This window comes from Cherax quadricarinatus, chromosome 7 (genome assembly GCF_038502225.1).
Source record: "Cherax quadricarinatus isolate ZL_2023a chromosome 7, ASM3850222v1, whole genome shotgun sequence".
NCBI lineage: Eukaryota > Metazoa > Arthropoda > Malacostraca > Decapoda > Parastacidae > Cherax > Cherax quadricarinatus.
Window position 1 is genome coordinate 61,182,503 of NC_091298.1, and position 13,093 is coordinate 61,195,595.

The following is a 13,093-nucleotide window of genomic DNA, read 5'->3' on the forward strand; positions in this document are numbered from 1 at the left end:
TAAATACTTTTCTCAGGGTAGAATTATAATTGGCTGTGGAGCCCATATTGTACATAGTAATAATATTCAGTAGTATAGCAATTATTTACCTGTTATTATTTTCACAAAAAATTGCTAAACCCATTAGTTTTTTAATATCTTTATTTTACACCCCAATACCCATCCCTAGGGCAGCAGTCTAAAGATTAGAGGTTAAATGATGAGCGACTGGATTCCATGCTAAACTTGTGTAGGCCATATATATTTACCTGTTAATGGGAAGTAATGGAGTACTGTAGTAGGTCTTTAGTCCATGCCAGGCAAGCTAGTTTACACTCACTCTTAATAATAATAGTAAAGCTATCCAAGGTTCTCTCCTCATTGACACCAATTGGGAGTTTGTTCCACTCATCTACAACTCTATTGAATGAATATCAAAATGGTGTACAAAACCGACAGGTTGGTAGGTAGTAATAATGTTGGTAGAATTACCAACAATATGTCAAGTAAAAGGACACAAGTGCAACTAATGTGACATTTTTATTGTGGCAACATTTCGCTCTCCAGGAGCTTTATCAAGCCATTACAAACAGTACATGGACACAGAGGGTATATATAGGCTCAGAGTGAGGTGCAATACTAGTAGTAGTAGTAGTATTAGTGACCTAAGTTGTAGTAGTAATACAATATGGTAGAACAATTAACTTACACATGAGTAAAAGGATATAAAAGCTATTATTTGGGTAACATAAAAAAGGTTAGACAAATATTTCTATAGGAGGCTGGATAGAGAAGGCCTGTTTCAATGTTCATTCTCTGTAAAGTGCTTGTGTAGTAGGAGAGACTATGTGATGGCAGGGTTTGCTGTTTTCAGGAGAATTCTTGCTAAGACTACAGAGATGGTGAAGCTGCCTTTGTTTTGTTTAATTGTATTAGAAACAGCGATTAGTGATGATTCAAGGCACTTGCGTCTGCAGAAATTAGTTTCTTTGATCACTAATTGGGCATCCCTGAATTTCATGAGATGATTGGTGGAATTTCAGTGTTGTATGCAGGCGTTGTTCAAGTTGTCGTTCCTACATGCATAAATGTGTTCATTGAGGTGGGTGTCGAGGTTTCTTGCTCTTTCACCTACATAAATCTTGTCGCAGCCTCCACAGGGTATAGTGTAAACCCCTGTGCTGACTGGTTCGTGGTGTTTTGATTTTGTCTTGGTTAGATCCTTTACTGAAGTGCTGGAAGCGATGGCGACTCTGGTGTTAGCTTGTGAGAGTACTTTAGAAACGTTCAGTGCAACCTGGCTGATGGGAAGAATTATAACTTTGTTAGGAGTGGTGTTGGTGCATGGAGAATTAATGATCTGAAGAGCTCTTTTCTTGCAGTCTTTGATGAAAAAGGAAGGAAAATGTAAATCAGTGAAGGTTTGGTGAATGTACAACAACCGAAATGCGTACAACACTGAAATTCCACCAATTATCTCATGAAATTCAGGGATGCCCAATTAGTGATCAAAGAAACTAATTTCTGCAGACACAAGTGCCTTGAATCATCACTAATTGCTGTTTCTAATATGATTAAACAAATCAAAGGCAGCTTCACCATCTCTGAAGTCTTAGCAAGAATCCTCCTGAAAACAGCAAACCCTGCCATCACATTGTCTCTCCTACTACACAAGCACTTAACAGAGAATGAACATTGAAACAGGCCTTCTTTATCCAGCCTCCTATAGAAATATTTGTCTAACCTATTTTTATGTTACCCAAGTAATAGCTTCTATATCCTTTTACTCATGTGCAAGTTAATTGTTCTACCATATTGTATTACTACTACTACTACCACGACTTATGTCACTACTACTACTACTACTACCACTAGTATTGCACCTCACTCTGAGCCTATATATACCCTCTATGTCCATGTACTGTTTGTAATGGCTTGACAAAGCTCCTGGAGAGCGAAATGTTGCCACAATAAAAATGTCACATTAGTTGCACTTGTGTCCTTTTACTTTACAGGTTGGTAGGTAAGACACACAGACAACAGTTTGGCAACTTTATTCCTAAACGTTTTGCCTACAAATTAAGTTGCTTCTGTTGAGAACAGACAGTAGGCAGGAGCAGTAGAGATGTGTAGATGATGTAATCAGTCCACCCTTGATTTGAGGTTGTCAGTCACTTAGCCTCTTCTCCAGGCTGAGGGACTGACAACCTCAAATCAAGGGTGATGGATGATTTTCTACAAACTCTTCATTAATCTCGAGATTATTTATCAGACATAACTTGTTTTCCAGAACCATGTCAAGCAGGTTTATTCCTCTAGTTGGTTTACCTTTTTTTTCGGTCTGTGACCAGGTTTAGACACTTTTGAAATGCAATCCTGAACTATTTTTATCAAGTTGCCAGATTCTTGATTTCCATTCAGATTGGCTAGTTAAAATTCCTTATTGAAACTACATTTTCATATCTGGATGTCTTAGCACTTTAATCCCATGATCACTATGTAGGTTTGGAATCTGTAGATTGTACACAGAGTTAGCATTTCATACCCATTAAAAACTGCAACCAAACTGATTCTGTCTGTTCCTTCCACCTTCATATTTATGATTCAACATTTTAAATTCTTCCCATCATACCTAGTAACTCTGCCCCTATCTATTCCCAGCTGCAAGTGGGGAGGGGGGTACATAAGTTTACACTGGTTTGTGTATTAAAAAAAAATGTTTGAAAGAGAAGGTATCAAAGGATTGGTAGAAAACAAGCATAGTTTCCCTGTATGAAGAAAAAATGATACGATTAAACATTTAGGGAACAAGCTTGTAGTGTACACTGGGTAGTAAATAACTCAAATATAAAAAGGTTAGGGAAAGGAGGATTTAGGAAGGGAAGGGGAGGTGTAGGTTAAGTGTTTGCATTAAAAACTGAGCAGTGCATACATAGGAAATATTTCATTTATGGACTTGGAAAAGGCATGTGATAGTAATGCAGTAGGTAGCAGTGTGGAAAATATTTAATTTTCTGAAGTTATAGTGACTGATAGGTATTTAATGTGTTGATGTTGGTCAAAAAAATGTATTTGAAAATGGAAGAGAACCAACAGGGAACCTCTGTGCCTGCATCGATGGGGAGCGGGGAGGCCGAGACAGGGCATCGGGAGTCTCGTTGGGGATATAGGCCTGGGAGAGAGTGCTAGTTAACATGGAACCAGGAAATTGGCGGTTCTGATGGTCAAAACGTGATTAGTGGTCCCACTTCATAATAGGAAGTGTCGTAACTGTTCCCAACGAAGACCACTATAACTAGGTGGGTCCGACGGGGCACGCCATGACGAGTGTTTGGGGGGAAGATTACCAGACTATTTAATCAACGCTCATCGAGCTCAGATCTTAATGGAGCGACCTCTAATGTGTGTAAAATTCACGAGACGTTAAGTCGTCTTGTGAATTGTAGTGAAAGCAGTGATAATAACACTTAAGGAATGGTTGAAGTGATATGAGCTGCCATTCCCCGAATGAGTGAGCACATGTTAACCTCATGATTCCGGTCCTGGGAATCGTAGAGGTTTTACGGAGTCATGGTTCCTAAACCGGGACAAACCAACAGATACCTCGTCCTGCTGGAATAAGAACCGTATCGGTGTAGCAGGACATCGAAATGAGATGGTGGATGGAGGAAATAAGGAGCATCAACCACCCACAGTTAAGTAGCCTTTCTAGTTACAGCAAACTGATACTGACCAGTTAGGTATGTTATAATATGATAGGTTGTGGGTGATCCAGCTACATTTTTAGATTTTGCCACTGAAGTGGCTAGTTTATTGTGCACCCCATATCCATCCTGTGGACGGTAGCACAAGAGCATATGGATACACAAAAGGCCTAGGAACTAGGCCCCAAGGGGTTAACATGAATACATATGGATTTATATCTACATATCTATAGTTCACTTATCTGTTACAAGCAAATTTAGGAAATTTGCTTAGTATATCTGGTATCTTATTTTTATTAATAAGATATCTTGACATGTCACATAGGTTATTATATTGTCTATCTCTGTATTCCTCAATAAGTGGACAATTAAGCACATAGTGTTCAAGACAGTGACCATATGCCTGATCACATAATTTACATTTAGTTTGATCATCATCTGTGTGTCTCCCTGATGTAGTGGCCTAAGCCTGGCCACTACATCAGTCAGTCTGTTCACATTGCAAGTTGCTCCATAAACATGCTTATCTACGTTCGTGTTATCATAGTGGGTTATAGATCTACTCAGGCTTCTAACTGCATTCCTATAACAATCATTTTCATTATTTACTTCTCTCCTAATATTATTCCTAATGCTAGACACAGTTATACCAAAGTTATATTCTACATTGTCCTCCTGGGTACTCTTCTTGGCTAACATATCAACTTTATCATGAATGAGTAATCCAATGTGTGAAGGGATCCATAGCAACTGTACATTAATTCCTTTGTCCCTGATTTTTGAGTATCTATACCTGGCTTCTCCAATGAGCATGTTGTTGGAGTCATTATATGAGTCAAGAGCCTTCACTGATGACATAGAATCAGTAATGATGATAGAGTCAAGCTCGGTGTCATAGGTTAGCTTTAGCGCCATTAGGATTGCAAACAATTCAGTTTGCAGTGTAGACGCCCAGTTGTTAATTCTTATGCCTAACTCAACAAATTTATTATCGTTCTTAACTAGGGAGGTGGCAACAAGAGCAGATGCAGCCCTGCCAGAAGACTCCTGTTTAGATCCATCAGTGTATATAACTTGTGATAACTTATTACTACCAGCTAGACGAGAAATTTCTTCTTGAACAGTTGCTTTAACAAGTGATTTAAGGAAGGGATTACTAGCAATGAGCTTCTTGGGAGGGACTTGCAGGTATGTGATATTAAATGAACACATCTTCCACGGAGGGTTAAATGAACACATCTTCCACAGAGGGGTGAAATGCTCTTGTTGTCTACAGTGATAAAGTTCATGCAGGTTATGAAACTTAATGCAATTGCACGTTTTCACAATCCATTTAGATCTGTGTGCATTTACCTCTAGACACTCAGTAAGATTCATTGTGACAGAGTCTGGTTCATTTCTCAACATTCTAATACCGAGTACAGTGTTAATCTCAACAATCCTATCGCTGATACTAGAAATACCAAGCTCTTTCCTCATATTAAGAACCTTTGTAGATCTGGGACACCCAAGAATAATTCTGAGAGCTTCATTCTGCATTAACTCCAAGGGTCGGAGAGAACTTTCCCTAGCTAATATCAACATGGGAGCAGCATAATCAATTAAGGACCTAACGTAGGCTATGTACATCATTCTCACGATTCTCACATTAGCACCATAGTTAGGGTTGTAGCCAGCAACAGCTTTGAGAGCATTTAGCCTATCTTTGCATTTCTTATTTAGTTGCGGTACAGTAGATTTATTAAAGGGTACATCTACACCAGGATGAGCCACCTGCAGCGACCCCAATGGAAATAAGTCACTGACTTTTTTGGGTTATCCTAGGTTCTCTACACATATGCAGCTATGTATGATAATTCTTAGTAACTGTATTTGTGTACCCCTCAAGGAAGGTTCCTTGATGTTGGTGAGGGGCTCTTGATTTAGGGAATTAGATCTGTGCTCCAGTTCCCCGAATTAAGCCTGAATGCCTTCCACATCCCCCCCCAGGCGCTGCATAATCCTCCGAGTTTAGCGCTTCCCCCTTGATTATAATAATAATAATGTATTTGTGTATACCTGAATAAACTTACTTACCAGGGTGGCTTAAGTTTTCTCGCACATGGGGTAACTACTGTAAACAATATATGGTTGCCACCTCCCATGAGATTACTTCTATGAATGTAATGTTGAGGTACGTGAAAGTTATTTAATTTCCAGAGGCAGGTTATTAACTAATAAATGGTGGTGTGAAGTGTGTACGTAAACAAAAAATAATGAATTCGATTTGAAGTGGGAATTTCTACATTTGTTAATGGCTGCTCTCGGGAGATTGGGAAGAGAAATTGCAAAGGTTGGTGAGGATGGCTGAAAGGTTAAAGTAAAAAAAGAGCAAGATGATGGAATAAAAAAAATCATTGACATTGAAAAATATCATATTGAGGGAAAAATTATTATTATAATCAAAAAGAAGCGCTAAGCCACAAGGGCTATACAGCAAATATTGAGGGAAGAGATCCACGGAGTGCTACTGGTTGATCTGCTAATGGTGGTTAAGTCTATCAACTACACGACGGGTCATTAATGGTGTATGTCACCTATTCACCGCCAGTCAAAAACACTTTAATCCCTAAAGCAGAGAGAAAAAAACATCTTAAACACATGGTATATACAGCATGAAGCAGAAGTCCCACACTCATGCGTCCAGTCACCAGGTAAAGTAATATTCTTTAAACCATAATATGCTCACTTTTATATTGATAACAATATATTTAATATTAATTTGTTTTACTATAAACTTTAGAACAAAAGCTTATATAACTGCATAATAAGTAACATTTCCACTCATGATGTCACAGCGTAAACAAACCTCTCGTCTGCAGTCTTCACAAGGTAATTTTATTCATATTTATACATATATTGCTGTATGTTATTGTTACTTTTCGGCATTTTTTTTTTTTTTTTTTTTTATTCACCGGTATTCTCCCGGCCCGGGTCTTTTCCAAGTAGTGGTGACCCGGCCTTGGCTCCCTATCTGGGGAGTGTCTCGAGACTTAAGTCCCCCATGGGAGGAAGGACAAGTACCTCCTCATCTTTGGGACCAAGTGTCCCCAGGCCTAGCCACATTCCCCGCCCTCACGGGGCTCGTAGATCGTGAAATGACATATGTGAAGGTGGAGATAGTGGAGGAGCCTAAGTAACCGGAGTCCTCCAGGACTGATCATGATATATATCACTAAAACTGTCTTCCCTACTTCCAACTTTAACAGTCGCCGTCTGGTTGAATCCTCCCTAATAAACAACTTTCCTTGTATGAATCTTAGTACAGGCTTCGTCTCTGTAGATACCTTCCTCTCCCACTACATTGTAAAATGCTCCGAACTTCAGAACACCCGTGACTTAACCTGATTCCTCATTTTTCTTCTTCTCCCTCTTCCTCTTTCCTTTTTCTCCTTTGGGTTGTCTTTCTTCTGCCTTGTGTATTTGTTCCTTCTTTATTTATTTATCCTCCCCCTCTGTGTTCTTGCACTTGCCCTCTGTGGGCAACTAGCTCCCTTGCAGTGCTCATCTTTCTTAGTATTTAACTGGCTCCTCTTTCTCCTTTCTACCTCCCCCACTACTACTACTACCACCTCCTGCCTTTATATACCCCTCCTTCTCTCCTTTTCGTTAGTGTGACTTTGTAAATGGGCCAAGTCGGACCGAAACGTCATCGTAAGCCTATCTCTTCTATGTGCGGGTTATTTGTGTGCATATCACCACAGCTCTGATCCCAAATATCCTGAAGTTAAGTTAAGGGTGGTTCTTTGATGCCACTGAGGGGCTCTTGGTCCAAGGAATTGGACCTACGCTCTCCTTGGATCGAATCGAAGAGCTGTACGATATTTACAGATTTAGTGATCATCCATTTGTCATTTAGTGATCATCCTAAAAGTCATTTCAAAGTCGTGCTCTGTCTGTGGTATACCGTACACGAGGATGGTGACGCAGCAGTCAGTGCCCAGACCCATCATGTACAGAAAGACTTCTTTATATCACTATCCTTGCCAGGGAAACGAACCCTGCACCTTACGGTTGTGAGCCGAATGTTTTTTCCTGAGTCCCTTTTTTTTGGGGGGGGGGAGGAGACGTGGTATAAGGTGGCTTAACCATAGATTAAAGCCCAATATGCCACCATACCCCCTTCACCAGATGGTCAAAATCATCGCCATCAATCCTTTTAGGTACCAGTATGACTTCAAAAGATGTCAATAGCTTGGGTTAAGACCCTGGATTAAAGGATGGCAGCCTATTAAAGATTGTGGGTGGAAAATACAGCCCCCATTGCCCCCCCCCCACAAGCAATTATTGAATATGGTAGGGAAACAGTTATATTTTGTTCTCTTATAGAATAGTAGCACATTGCTGATGTACCCAGTTTTACTTTAAAAAAGCTACCATTACTTAGTGGGTGGGGAGCAGCTGACGAAGGTTGGTCTGTGATTTAAATAGGAACATTTTCTCATTTGCTAAAATAGCGCAGTATGACACCAACCACATCTGTTTTGACTGCCTTTCATTCCCTAGGTGTTGTATGACTACCGAGAATTTAGTGCTGTTTAACCCCTTCCTCCGGCTGTTAATGTAATACTTTCGGCTTTAAGTGGTCCGGTGACAGAGTACTTGACAAACCAAACTTAGTCGTAGTTATGTGCCACTCAATGGAGGTTCCTTGATGCTGGTGAAAGTCTCTTGATCTAGGGAATTGGATCTGTGCTCCAGTTCCCTGAATTGAATCTGAATACCTTCCATCCCCCCCACAGGTGCTGTATAATATTCCTATGGGTTTAGCACTCCCCCATAATTATAATTATAATAATGTAATTATGTGCATGTTTCTGTCTCCCGCGATCTTCAGGATAAGAATGTGCTGTTACCAGAGGACCTGACGTACTCCATCACTATCTGCGTTGAACATCGCAAGGAAAGGAATAATAGAATTGTCAGACGGAAGGACGTGAAGTTACTCTAATAACATCTTGTGTTCTACCATATTTAATTATTTCATTTGTACTGCTCAAGGGACGGGGGGGGTGATGGGGGTCTTGATAGTGGAAAAGGGATCTTGATCTTATCTGATTAAGGCAGCCTTTTTATATTTTACAGTCCCGCCAGTGTTAATATTTGTTTTAGAATTCAATTAAATTGTTATATTTTTATTTCCGCCAGTGCAAATTTTTCCTGGTGCTGTTTCTTTTTACATTTGGAAATGTTTAACTCGGGATTACAATTTCTAAAAAAATATGAACTTTTATTTTCTAATTATATTTAAATATCTTTTCATGCTTCGTTAATAATAGGTTTTGAAAGTGGTTCAGTAATACAACCTCTAATGAAATTATTTTTACAACTGCTCAAAATTATTTTAATCTTCATTGATAATATTTCTTTGAAAGTCATTCCCATATCAAATGTTGCATTTAATTATATTTTTACTCGCATCCCCGTTATTGAAATCTGAAGCAAATGCATGTAAAGCAAAAAGTAAGTCTGGTCTTGCCTCCCATTCCCCAGGCGCTGTGTGACCCCCACCCAGTTTCACGCCCCTCTCATTAATATAACAATCTACCCTTTGTGATATTATGTTATAGTCATACTTATACCCCATCCTCCTTTCTGTCCCCTCACGTATGTACTCCACGTGAAGCTCTCACCCATACGGGTTTAGTGTTTTTTGTATGAATATTATAATGATTTAATAATGTGTTGATCTTCAGAGGGTTTTTATTTGTAAGGATAATATGACGAGTCACTGATGCTCGATCTTTGCCTTTATTTACTTTTCTGTTTATTTTTTGTGGAATTATCAAGATACGGATGTGATCTATGAGTTTCGCAACGGAGGAAGTAACTGCATTTAGATATGTTGGAATGAACTTAGCAGATGGGTGTGAAAGAGGTGAACCATACAATGGACGAGGGGGGGAAGGTGAGTGTATGTTTCAGGCATTGTGTAAGCAAAGAATTTTAACTATGGAAGCAAAAAGGGGAATGTAAAAAAGTGTAGTGCTACTAACATTGTTATATGGGTGTCAAGCATGGGTTTTTCAACGTTGCAACGAGGAGGAGGCTGGAGGCAGTGAAACTGTCATGTTTGAGGGCGATGTGTGGTGTGAATGTAATACAGAGAATTAGGAGCTTGGGGATTATATGATTAGAAGATGTGGGTTTGCCAAAACTGTGATTCAGAGGGCTGAGGAGTTGTTGAGATGGTTTAGACATTTAAGGAGGTCGGAACCGAGTAGGATGGCTAAGGAAGGGTGAGTGTAAAGGAGGTTTTAAATACAAGGGGGGCTTGAGCATCCGACATGTTTGTGTGAGCGTGTTAGATCGGAGCCAGTGAGGACAACTGGGCTTTATGACGGCGTGCTGTTGGAGTGTGAACAAGGGAAAATTTATGAAAGGATTCAGGGAAAGTAATTAGCCAGACGCGAGTCTTGGAGGCGGAAAATACGGTGCCTGTACTCTGTTTTGGGCGAGGATGTTGGCGTTTGGAAGCTCATCTGAACTGTAATGTCATAGCACAGTCACAGCAAGATTTAGTTGTAAGAATATACTAAAATAATGAATACGTGATTAAGTGTTGTGTGCCCCGCCACTTGTAAGTGTTACACTTGCCTCACCACTTGTAAGTGTTACACTTGCCTCACCACTTGTAAGTGTTACACTTGCCTCACCACTTGTAAGTGTTACACTTGCCTCACCACTTGTAAGTGTTACACTTCCCGTTTTGTTCCTTTGTTTTATTTTTATTCATAATTTTCATATTTCTTTGAACAAATTCACTCTTGATGTAATTTCAATTACTTTTAACGTAAAGTGTTTTCTTTACTCTGTTTGAGTAAACTGTTTTGTCTAATTTACAATTAAGAGTTAAAGTGTTCAATCAGTTTTTTCTTCATATTTTTATTTTATTATTTAACCTGAGTTTTCCCAGTGACACTTTATTACTGCAGTGATTATTTCTACACCTTATTTTGTTGCACTTGTTCTGCAGTGAATTATTTTGTTGCACTTGTTCTGCAGTGAATTATTTTGTTGCACTTGTTCTGCAGTGAATTATTTTGTTGCACTTGTTCTGCAGTGAATTATTTTGTTGCACTTGTTCTGCAGTGAATTATTTTGTTGCACTTGTTCTGCAGTGAATTATTTTGTTGCACTTGTTCTGCAGTGAATTATTTTGTTGCACTTGTTCTGCAGTGAATTATTTTGTTGAACTTGTTCTGCAGTGAATTATTTTGTTGCACTTGTTCTGCAGTGAATTATTTTGTTGCACTTGTTCTGCAGTGAATTATTTTGTTGCACTTGTTCTGCAGTGAATTATTTTGTTGCACTTGTTCTGCAGTGAATTATTTTGTTGCACTTGTTCTGCAGTGAATTATTTTGTTGCACTTGTTCTGCAGTGAATTATTTTGTTGCACTTGTTCTGCAGTGAATTATTTTGTTGCACTTGTTCTGCAGTGAATTATTTTGTTGCACTTGTTCTGCAGTGAATTATTTTGTTGCACTTGTTCTGCAGTGAATTATTTTGTTGCACTTGTTCTGCAGTGAATTATTTTGTTGAACTTGTTCTGCAGTGAATTATTTTGTTGCACTTGTTCTGCAGTGAATTATTTTGTTGCACTTGTTCTGCAGTGAATTATTTTGTTGAACTTGTTCTGCAGTGAATTATTTTGTTGCACTTGTTCTGCAGTGAATTATTTTGTTGAACTTGTTCTGCCTTGTTCTGCAGTGAATTATTTTGTTGCACTTGTTCTGCAGTGAATTATTTTCTTTTATTGATATTTTTATGCATTATTATTCTCAGTTCATTATTGCATCTTGTTTTTCATTTTATTAATTTTCCTGATGTTGTCTTTGCATTATATTTTAATTTTGTTTATGCATTCTTAGAAAATATTTAAATTTCCCAGTTATCTCTCGTTGCATACAATTTAGTAATTTTATTTTATACTTTTTACATTGATTTAAAATTTTATTAGTTAATTCCTTTATTAGCAAGAGTAAAGACAGCTCATTTTGCATTTAATTCAGTCTCCAGTAATATTTTTACTTGTATATTTCAATGTAATTTTTTTTTCTTGGCCAATAGTCCTTTACATTGAGTTGTCCTTCCTCTTGCAGTGTATCTTAGACATTTTTTATTACTTCTGCAGAATTAGTTGCATCTCTTTTATTTCAATTCTAGCATTTTGTATCATTTTTATTGTTCATTATTTTTGCCTTATTTGTTCTCGTGCAACTTCTTTGCCATTATGTCTCACATACCGTCAAGTGATACTTTAGTGAATGTCGACACTCAGACCTCTCAGGCTACTGCTGCTCCTGTCATCAGTCCTCACAGTTCCTTAGCGACTGACAGACCGACCCAGACACCGAGATACTATAGTTATACTCGTGATTCCCTTGATGCGTTACCTTTATTCAATGGCCATGTACATAGTCTTGAAGCATGGTTTACTGCCATTCGTTCTCGTGTTAGTGCTCTAGTTGAAGGTCCTCCTTCAGAGGAAAGTCTTATCAGACTTGCTAAAGAAGCTCTTCATCGATCCCCTGCTGCTGTTCACGTTGTTGATCTCCTTGATATGCGTGACTTCAGGAATCTTACTAAGTGGTCACAATATGAGGAACTGATTCGTTCTTTCCTTGTCCCAGTAAAAACAGCTGATCCATATGTCGTTCTTAGGGAACTAGTGAATGCTACACCCATGAGTAATGAATCGTTGAGTGCATTTGCTGTTAGATTAGACAAACTTTTATCATCATTTATCAATGCTGTCCAGTCATCAGCTTTTCTCCCTGAAGAGGTTAAACCATTCACAGAACCGTTTGCTAAAATAGCAGCTTTTGGAGCAATCAAAGAACTAATGCCACCTGCTTCCGTGTGTGCTTATGAGGCTCATCCTCCAACTGTGACGATGGAACCACTTACAGCCTTAAATCATGTACGTTCCTTGTGCCCCCAGGGTACTTTCCCATGTATCAAAAGTAATTTCACACCTATGCCTCAGTCTGCACCACCTCTTGTTTGCGCCACAGAGACAAATCGTGGTCGTCAACCATCTCAGAGATCACCAAGAACCAGTGTACAGAGTCGTTATAAACCTCGTAGTATTCATAGTACATTCAGTAACCATAGTCGGCGGACTTGTTACAACTGTGGTTTCCGTGGCCATATTGCAATTAATTGTCCTGATAGTTACCCTAAGAGACGTCGTACTGATGATGAGTACCAGTCAGATCTTCCCTACTGTACTTATCATAGAATACATGGACATGACACATCTGAGTGCAATGCTCTCTATAACCTTCAGTACTCTAGGTCTTTCCGTGGCCGTTCCAACCGCAGAACCCGTAGAGGAAACAGACGTCGTGGTTCTCAAACTACCAGA